At 49.3% G+C, this 10,420-nt stretch overlaps 1 long non-coding RNA gene across 2 annotated transcripts; it reads right to left on the bottom strand.

Annotated features, from left to right (window-relative positions):
• Window positions 1–1,031: 1,031 nt before the first annotated feature.
• Window positions 1,032–9,069, bottom strand: LOC118009888. 2 transcript variants are annotated; one of them, XR_004679049.1, is made up of 3 exons: window positions 9,016–9,069; window positions 3,212–3,275; window positions 1,032–1,351 (listed from the first exon to the last, which is right to left on the bottom strand). It is a non-coding gene; the product is annotated as an uncharacterized LOC118009888 (long non-coding RNA). The 2 variants fall into 2 exon arrangements; XR_004679048.1 differs by lacking the exon at window positions 9,016–9,069 and adding an exon at window positions 5,446–5,918.
• Between the last annotated feature and the right edge of the window lie 1,351 nt (window positions 9,070–10,420).

Raw genomic sequence — 10,420 nt, 5'->3', positions numbered from 1 at the left:
GCAGCTGAAAGACCAAGGGGTGGGGGTGGGGGATAGGGGAGGGGGGAAGGGGGGAAGGGGAGAAGGTGGGGAGAGCAGGTGGGATGGAGAGGCTCTGTCTCCTTGCCTCAGAGCACTGTTAGGAATTGTGGATCTTCCTCTGAAAACAATAGGAAACTGTTGAAAACATTTTTTTAATTTTTTAAAAGAATGTATTTATTCATGAGAGAGAGAGAGAACACACAAGCAGGGGGAATGGTAGGCAGAGGGAGAAGGAGAAGCAGACTCCCGCTGAGCAGGGAGCCCAACACGGGCCCTGAGATCATGACCTGAGCCTAAGGCAGACACTTAACTGACTGAGCCACCCAGGCTCCCCGAAAAAAATTCTTCATAAATATATATTGTGGTAAAATATACACAACATAAAGTTCACCCTTTTAACCATTTTTAAGTGTGCAGTGTGGTATTAAATACATGCACATTGTTGTACAACCATCACCGCTATCCATTTCCAGAACATTTCATCTACCCAAACTGAAGTGAAACAATAACACCCATCCTCCTTCCCCCCCAGCCCGTGGCAAGCTCCAATCTACCTCCCGCTTCTATGAGTCTGACTATTCCAGGAGCCTCACGTAGAAGGAATCATGCAGTGTTGGTCCTGATGTGACTAGTTTACTTCACTTTGTATAATGTTGTCAAGGTTCACACATGTTGTAGCATGTGTCAGAACATCCTTCCTTTTTAAGGCCGAATAATATTCCATTTTAAGTATATACCACATTTTATTTATCTTTTCATCTGTGGATGGACACCTATTGAAAGGTTTTCAGACAGAAAGTAACATGGTTCCATATATGTTTGGCAAAGATCCACCTGGTTGCTCTGTGGAGGCTGATTTGGAAGCAGGTGGGAGTAGGTCTCCCAATTAGGAGAAGGTTGCATGAATCCAACCTAAGAGGACTAGATGGTGGTGAGGATGGTAAGAAATGGAAGGTTTAAGAGCTACTTGTGAGGAGGAATCAAAATGTTTGTCTGGGTGTGGGGAGCCAGGGAAAGAGAGTCAGGTAAGTATTACCCCAGGTGGATGGGGCTGCCATTTGCAAGGACAAGATGCAGATGAAAAGTTGAGCCTTGGATCTGTGGAGTTTGAGAAGTATGGGGGCCATCCAAGTAGGGATTTCTCAATCTGGAGCTCAGGTGTAAGCTGGAGGCCCAGATGGGACAGTCATCAGCCCTTCAGTGATCATTGAGGCCAAAGGGGTGCATGTCATGCCCCAGAGCGAGGGTGCAGAGAGAAAGCAGGGAGGTCCGAGAAAAGATCCTTGAGCGACTTCCATGTTTACGGTCTAGTAGAGTTGGATCAGCAGACCTAAAACGACAAGAGAGAGCATTCAGAGGGGACAAATCCAGAGGAGTGTGGTGTCATGAAAGCCAAGGGAAGAAGAAGGGCTTTCAGGAAGAAGGTGTTTAGTAAGGTGAAGACTGAAAGAGTGTCTGTTGATTCCAGCAACCTGGGAGTAACAGTTATGTGAAGGCAACAGATACGGAGTGTGGGATGCACACCAGGCAAGGGGTGATGGAGAAATGGAAATAATGGGTTGTTACCAGCTCCGTGTCCTTGGTCAATTCGTTGTGCGTTCAGGCACAGTAGGTTGAAGGGCTAGAGCTGCCGCCGGAGTTGAGGCAAAGTCCTGTCAGCATGGGTGACCTCCTTGACCTTGCACCTGACTCCCTGCTCTCCTGGCAGGCCAACAACAATGGGGATCTTGAGGAGCTGTCACATATCCTCAACACTTGTCCTCTGGACTTTGGGGGATGGGAGACCGGAATGAACATGGAGGGCCAGCGTCTTCGGCTGCAGAAAAATATCTCAGGTACTTTCAGTCACCGTCTGGGGTTTGATTTCTGGGAGACAGTGACAGGAGGGAGGAGACAGGGATCCAGTCTCAGGTTTGTGGGAGACTGGCCGTGCGACCTCGGCCAGCCACTGCTTCCAACCTCGGGAGTCCCTACTCTGTCAGATGGAGTCTTCTTCAGGGAGAGAATCCTGGAATGCATTTCCTCATTGCAGGTGTGTTTGTTTTTGCAAAGAAGTCCCTAACAGAGAAGGTTGCGGTGATCCCTTGGACAAAAAGCTGTGTCTCCAAGCCAAGGACTCACATAGCTATTGTCCCATTAATTCCCCAAACAATGATACGGTCCAGGTACTGTTAATCCCACGGAGTAGACCCTGATGCATAGGTTTCAGAGGCTAATGACCTGCTCGAGTGGGAGAGAGCGTGTTTGTACCGGGCAGCAGTGAGTTAGGTTTGAGCGAGGAATCATGAATTTAAATCGTAATTGACTGCCTGCTCCCACTGCAAAAGGAGTCCATTGAGCAGGCCAATGCCTGAAAGAACCCCAAATACTCTTTCCTATCTGAAGAGAAAATCTGAAATCCTTAGTGGACGTTTGGAGACATCCATTCTTTGGATCTCAGCAACTTTCCCTGGATTATCTTTTCATTTCTCGCCTGTGCTCCCCACTATGTCTCTGCTGTGACATCACTGCTCCCCTCCTCACCCGGCTTCTCCTGCAGGTCACACCTTTGCATTACTTCCTGGGCTGGGGAGACCCTTTCCTAGTGACGCTGGCTGAAATTCTGTGCATCCTTCAAGGCTCTTGAACCTTTCCTGACCTCCCAACAGCTGTAACATCTTCCTCCTTGTGGATCTTTGTTGAACTTCATACGCCTCTCATCAGGGTACTGCTATTTCTGTGCCTTGAATTAAAGTTGTTTGTCTATTTATCCTTCATATTAGAACAGTTAGCCTTTGAGTTTCAGGCAAACTAAGCACATGACAATAGTTGGCACATAATAAAAGTTCAGGGGCAGCTTGTTGGTTGGAAATGCCTCCATCCTTAACTCGTTTCAGGTTTGCTCCTGCATGCATCTACGCGGTCACTGATCTTTAGAGTCTGCGTGAGTCTCACGCTAGGTGTAGTGTTACCACAGAGAATAAGGTGGTGTGGGAAAAACATCCCATTAAGTAGCCACCTGTTTCTTCTGGAGGCCCTGTACCAGCCAGCGGTCATCCTGGCCCGCTCCGTCTGCACGGTTTGGAAAGCTTCTAGAGCACGGCCAGACTCACACTGTTCAGCCCCATGAGATGAGTATGCTACATTCATTATCCCCATGTTCCCATTCTCTAGATGAGGAAACAGGTCCAACCACGTTAAGCTGACTTACCTGGGACTTCATAGTTTCTGGGTTGGATGGCTGCTGAGTCTTCTGGTTTCTGGTCCAGTGATTCCTAAGGATAGGAAGAAACAGTCAAGACATATGCAGATCAGAACATGGCAAGTGGGGAAGAGGCACCCAGGAATAGTGGGGAGAGAAGAAAGAATCCAAGGATGAGAAGGAATGATCTTTGTGCAGGATACGTGGCTTCTGGAGTTCCCGCCAGGTGGGCAACGTGGAGGCAGAGTTCGGTCCCCGCCCGCGGAACTCACCCTGCGGAGGCTGGCTTGCGGGCGGGCGAACCCCCTGAGCTGGGCACCTGGACCCACGGGAGGCAGGTCGTCTTGCACTCTGTCTCTGCACATCCTCTCCACCTCCCTCTGTGGACTTCAAAACTCCAACCTCCTTGCCAAGTGTTCAGAACCAAAGCAAGTTGTAGGTTTTAACCAAGTTGAAAGTGAAGTGTTGAGAATGGTAAGGGAACAGCTGCTGTTTTAGCACGAGAAAGAGGGTGCGCTACCCGCCCCAGACCCCAGCCCGCCCCCCCACACAGCTGCTTCCCTGTTTGTGAAGCTGCAAAAGGCCAGGCTCGTGCTGAGTGCTGAATGCTGAATGCTGGGTCCCTGCGCCTCAGGAACCCTCGCCCTCGTGCAGTGACAGCACCCTGGCTCCGAGCCCGGCTGTCCAATAATGGCAAACCCTATTGTCTCCACAAGCAGGTGCTGCTGGGCACTTACTGCCATTTTCCAGAAAACCAAGCTGAATTCCCCAACCAGGGCCCCACCAGAATCATACCGGGTCCCTTCCTATGCCTTGGGGTCTTGCTTATAGAGAGGTGAGTCTGGGCCGTTTGATTCCTAAGGTCCTTCACCTCCTCTGCATTTTGAGTCTGCACTCTGGAATGGATCACCTCCTTCCCAGAGACTTCACGCCTCACGGTAAGCTTCGCTCCTCCCGCCTTGCTTCCCAGACCAGCCCACACAGCACAGCATGGTGAGCCTGCAGACTCAGGAGGTCCAACTCCTGCTACCCTCCCAAAGGAACTGCGTGGCCTCGGGCAAGTTATGTTCCATGCCTCAGTTTCCCCATTTGTAAAATGGTGGCAGTAACAGTACCCACTGCCTCGGATTATTTTAAGAAATAAATGTTACGATAGAATTAGAACAGTGCCTGGCACTCAGTGCTGGTGGGTCTTACCGGTTTCATTCTTTGTGTAGGTATCTGGCCTCCGCACCTTCCGTGAAGGTGGGGACCTCACCTGAATAGAGTTTGGACTGTTGTTACCCGTCCAGGGTGTGGTCTCCACTGGGGCCTCCTGAGTTGAGGTTGGCTGAATTCATTCTATTCCAGGCCATTGAGAGCCCCCATCTGGGGGCTAAAGGCACTGGGGGCTCAGAGGGTCGGAGCACTGGAGATGGAGTGGCTTTCAGAAAGTTGGCTGACCCCATTCTTGGTTTCGGATAATGGGTATTTATTCTCAGTGCACAAATATGCTTACACGTCAAATGCAGATACCATGTGTGGATTGTTTTCATTTGTGTGTGATTTTGGCATTTGCTAGTGGGAATATGTAGTTAAACAGAGCTGAGTCCCACCTATAAAAAGTTATTTTTTTTAACCTTAAAGATTTGAGAGTAATACATGATGCTCTGCTTATAAAATAATCAGACAGAATGGAAGTGTACAGAATGCGTACCCATAAGATTTGTTCACGACCTGCCCCTCCAAGCCCCCCTCTCTTTCCTGGAGGTAAAAATACTGTTCACATTTGGGGATTTGCTTTTTAGGCTCTGGGGTTTTATTCTCTATACTTACATATGTGGTGTGTACCACATACGTAACGCATCGAGTTTCTTTTTCCTCTTTCCTCATGCAAACGTGCTCATGCTTCGCCTTATTCAGTGAGTTGTGTTTGTCACTGGACACATTTCATGCAGAGTTTCTGGTCGGTGGACCGCGGTGGCTGTCCACGGCAGTCCTCATTCAACAATTCAGATCTACATTTTGTACAGCCTTTCCCATGACCCCTCAAGCTCTCCTTCTGACCCCCGAGGAGGGAGCATCATGAGCTCCCCCAGTCCCTGCCCCGACCTCAGCCCCTGCAACAAGCCACGGCGGCCATAGCAGGGGCCCGTGTCCCTGGCTCTGGGATGGTTTTGCGAGCAACTAGAAAGTCTGGCAGGTCGCCATGCCTTGTATAGCCCACGGCCACGTTCAGAGGGATTTCAAGCCCATTTTCGTACCTGAGCTGCAGAAAGCCCACGGGTGGGTCTGGAGGGACGGCCGGCTGCATGGGGAGCCGGGGTGCTGCCCCGCCCGGGAGAAGTGTAGGCTTCTTTCTTCCAGATGAAGGCGGACAGAGTCTGCTGGGACTTTTCTCCAGTCTGGAGGGTGACAAGTTTCCTTGTCGCCCTCAGAGTTTGGGGTTCCAGAAAAAGCTGGACAGACTGGCTGAACCCCACTTCCCGCACCGTGCGCCTACTCCTGACCTCCCCTCCGACAGGGCCGGGCCCTGTGGCCAGACCACGCCTATATGGGTGCCACCAGCTGAGGGGAGCAGAGAGGAACATGTCCAAAGGTGGGTCTTGGTCTCAGGTCTCAGGCGTGGACCCTTTGCTTTAAGACAGCGTCTCGTACCCTCAGCATGATGGACATTTTCGACTGGATAATTCTCTCTTGGGGCTGTCCTGTGCATTGCAGGACATTGGGCAACATCCCCTGTTAGATGTCAGGGGCACCTTCCGTTGTGACAGTCAAAAATGTCCCCAGAATTGTCAGATGTCTTCCAGCGGGCAGATCCCCCCGGCTGAGAACCCCTGCTCTGAGTAAAGTTATTATCCTGTCCCAGCTGTGTACTATGACCACTTCACCTGCCGTCTGAGCCGTGGCGTGCCCCGCTTCCAGGAGGCTGGAGGCATTGCGCCATCATGGAAACAGCTGCGTATGTTGTGGGCTTGATCTTATCGAGGGCGACTAGCAGAGGAGGGGACCACACGCAGATTTCTTTCTATTTACTCACTGAGCAAATGCCAAGCCACTGCCAGGTGCTGGCTGTGTCCTAGATGTTCCCGTCAGCCCCTGTCCCTGAGCAGCCCCGCCTGCAGGTGGCTGGGCCCGGAAACAAGGTCTGCCCACCACCCAGTGAGGCAAGGGCTACGGGCGGTGATGGGCATGTTCTTGCTCTTGTTCCCAAGTTATGAGCAACAACCGGGCCTCACAAATAAACTCGACGATGAGTTACGTACCCTGAAACATTCTGTGCTGCTAGAAATTGGTACAGCCTCTGTTAACAGTGAGCTTTCCCACTTAAACAAATATGCCCTATGTTACTCGTAAGCAGCCAAACAGTTTTTAGTTGTTGGAAATCATATTCTTCTAATTTTCTGGTGCGTTTTATTTTATTTTATTATTATTTTTCAAATATTTTATTTACTTATTTGACACAGAGCGAGAGAGCACAAGCAGGGGGAGCGGCAGACAGAGGGAGAGGGAGAAGCAGGCTCCCCGCAGAGCAGGGAGCCCGACCCTGGGGCTCGATCCCAGGATCCCGGGATCATGAGCCAAAGGCAGATGCTTAATGACTGAGCCACTCAGGTGCACCCCCTCCCCGGAGCATTTTAATCAGTCTGAATATCATTGGCTCCTCATTAGTTGTCCCATTCATTCAAAGGTATCCATGAGTCACCCTCTGTGTCTCAGACCCTCTTTGGCTGGGGCATCGGCGGCAAGCTGCAGGGGCTGGGCTGTCTGTGGCCCCTTCAGGGGTGGCCTGAATCTGGCTTTGCCACTATGGGGAACTCCTGTGAGGTGTTAGTGACACAGAGGAAGACCGAGTTTTCTCAGGCTCCCCATGAGCGTGAGTGTGGCCTTCTTGCCCTCTACAGCTCGGGCTATGGCAGTGAGGGACGTTTCTGAGGTCCTGGGCTGCAGCCTTATGGAGGACGGTCCACCAGCTCCTTCCTATGGGTCTAAGCTCAAGCGAATTCCCTGCTGTCATTCTGATCAGATGGATTCGAGGACAACGAGGGTCCCTTGTCTCTTAGAAGTTTTATTTTAGTGGATGAGATTAACCTCAGACATCAAACACCAACTACTGTGTGTGTGTGTGTGTGTGTGTGATGTGCAAGCAAGGATATCAATATGTGATAAAAACTATGCAGCATGAGAAGATGAAGGAGGAGTTAGTTTGGAGGACTGGCCAGGGAAGGCGTCCCTGAGGAAGAAGCATTTTAGCTGAAACCTGGAGAGCTCTGGGAGGGCCGGGCAGAAGGGCTCACTCGATTACCAGGCACCAGTGTCATAACATGCACCCCCCACATGCACACGCGCGTGCACACAGGTCAGCCGGCTGGCATTTCCTCTCTCCCCCGGCTTTGCTCCACCCTCCGCTCACCGCACCCACAGGCCCCAGCGCTCCACCCACGGGGTGCCGAGTGCAAAGCCTGGCTCAGAGCTGGAGGGCAGGAGGGGACGGGGCCTGGAACAGGTGCCAGCCGGGAGCTTGTCCCCCAGGCTTCCGCTTTCCCCATGTGAGTGACAAGGCTGTTGGTTGTGGCATCGCTGGCCATCTCTGTCCTTTCGGCCAGGCTCGAGGTGCTGCACAGCAAGAACCCCGGGCCAGAGCCTGAGTCATTGATTACTACATGTGTGGCCTGTGACCGGAGTGCATGAGACTTACCTGCCCTGCTCTTATTTTCCTTTACCGTAAAACAGTACCTGCTCTCCCTAAGAGCCGATGGCAAAAGAGATGGGGAAATGCTTTACTAAATGCACGTTTGGGGCAATGCGCTCCATGGCCCGAGCCCAGCGCAGCTGTAATGGGGTGTGTGCATTTCACATCTCCCTCTTGCAGGGAGTGTGAACTCAGCGAGGGAGCCTCTCTTCTGGTGGAAAAAGCAGGTGAGACGCCTTGATAGAAAGTTTTCCAGACAGACACTGGTGGATGCACATGGGAGTGCCTAGAAGGCAGGGACCACACCCTATGGTCCTTTCTTCTTTTTTATCTTTTTGGTATACAAGGTAGTGATTTAATATACATAGACATTGTGAAGTAATCACCACAATCAAGTTAATGAACACATCTCCTTCACCTAACATAGATACCTTTTGTGTGTGTGGTGAGAACATTTAAGACCTACCCTCTTAGCAAATTTCAGCTCAGTCACCACACGTACGTTAGATCTCCAGAACTTATTCACCTTGTAACTGGGAGATTGTACCCTTTGGGCATTTTTTACATGATCGGTGCCCAGTAAAGGACTGAATGTTCATGGCTAAAGGTCAGTAGGCGGCTTCGCTGTCAAACAAACAGACTTCCTGATCCACAACTGGATTGAGACATCTATCTACAGCTGGACCCCACTCATTCCATGGCCCGTAATCATCCCAGTCATCCACCTTCCTGTGGGCACGGGGGTCTCCAAACACCTGCTTCTTCTCAGATCTCCATTACCCATACCAGGCATACACCCTGCACATCTTTCCAGAATTTGCAAATGGCCAAATCTGGAAGGTACTGGGCTCTATGATAGGCTCTCCTAAGGGAGTGGTGGAGAGGGTGAAGCCCCCACCACCACTAGAAGTTACTGTGAAGGGAGAGCCACGGGGAAGAGAAGAGGGGTATCAGGGGCCACTCGTGATCTGGATGCTGTGAATATATTTTTGCATTTAATTTCAGAACACATGGTCCAAACAGCACCAAGTAAAAACCAATTGAAACTCATGAGAGGTAGAAATAAAATTGTCAGGACTACTATTATTTAAATAATTCTGGTAGAATTTGAAATAATGTTTTCTAAATTCCCCTGGCATACCTGAGAGACATCTGCAGAGTACCAGTGATCCAGGGAATAGGAGTATCGTTTCAGAAACAGCTCTCTTGCCTCTTCCACCTTTAGCACAGAAAGGGCTTGCCAGCTGGCTTCAAACTTGCTCAATGCCTGAAAGGCTATGTCAAGGTCATCAGGTGTGGACCTGAGAGTCTCCAGTCCTGGTGCTGTAATTCTACTGTAAACATACCCTAGCACTTTGGTCAAGTCAATTGATTCATGATTGTTTACTAAAAACTCCTAGGTACCGGGTCCTAGATCAGTAAAATCGTTAGAAGGTTGGATATACATGCAGCTAATGGTAAAACAAGCTATACTGTTGAATTCTTGCTTCTGCCTCTGGGAGAATATCTGGTTAGATCAAGACGATTTCATTTATTTAGTTAGTTAGTTACTTAGTTTCAGTGATTCATCAGTTGCATATAACACCCAGTGCTCATTATGTCACGTGCCCTCCTTAATGTCCATCACCCAGTTACCCCATCCCCCCAGCCACCTCCCCTCCAGCAACCCTATTTGTTTCCTAGAGTTCAGTGTTGCTTATGGTTTGCCTCCCTCTCAATTTTCATCTCATTTTATTTTTCCTTCCCTTCCCCATGTTCATCTGTTTTGTTTCTTAAATTCCACATATGAGGGAAATCATATAGTATTTGTCTTTTTCTGACTGACTTATTTCACTTAGCATAATACCCTCTAGGTCCACCCACATCGTTGTAAATGGTCAAGATGATTTCTTAAGGTGCTTACAAACTTTGACAGCTGAACAGCCAAAAAATATTTTACTAAAAAATGAACAGGAATCTGAGGAGTAACCAACTTAAAAATATCATTATGATGCCCGTAATCTATCGGCAGTATTACAATACTGTGATATGTACACATTTTACTATTATTTTTGGACAGTGGGTTAACTTTTTGAAAATAGAGAAAGAGTTGTATAGAAACCTATGTTTAAATATAACCCCTGTTAAAAACTTCAACTTTAGGGACACCTGGGTGTCTCAGTTGGTTAAGCGTCTGCCTTCGGCTCAGTTCATGATCCCAGGGTCCTGGGATCGAGTCCCTCAACGGGCTCCCAGCTCAGCAGGGAGCCTGCTTCTCCTTCTCCCTCTGCCTCTTCCCTCTGCTTGTGCTCTTTCTCTCTCTCTCAAATAAATAAATAAAATCTTTAAAAAAAACAAAAACAACTTCGACTTTATGTCTCTCCACCAGAAAGACTTCTGGGAACATATTTTTAAAGACTGATTTCTTAATAAAACTAATTGATTAAAAACAGAATCCATGAGCCTGCTGTTTTGTTACTGCTTATCATACCACTTGACTGGATGGAGCTCTACACACACTGACTTTGGAATGACTTCAAAATTTTTGAGAAGACGAACTCTAGTTA

This window comes from Mirounga leonina, unplaced genomic scaffold (genome assembly GCF_011800145.1).
Source record: "Mirounga leonina isolate KUSES-001 unplaced genomic scaffold, KU_Mleo_1.0 Mir_128, whole genome shotgun sequence".
In the NCBI taxonomy this organism is placed as follows: domain Eukaryota; kingdom Metazoa; phylum Chordata; class Mammalia; order Carnivora; family Phocidae; genus Mirounga; species Mirounga leonina.
The sequence above is the reverse complement of the archived record's forward strand: the minus strand, read 5'-3'. Positions and strand labels throughout refer to the sequence as shown.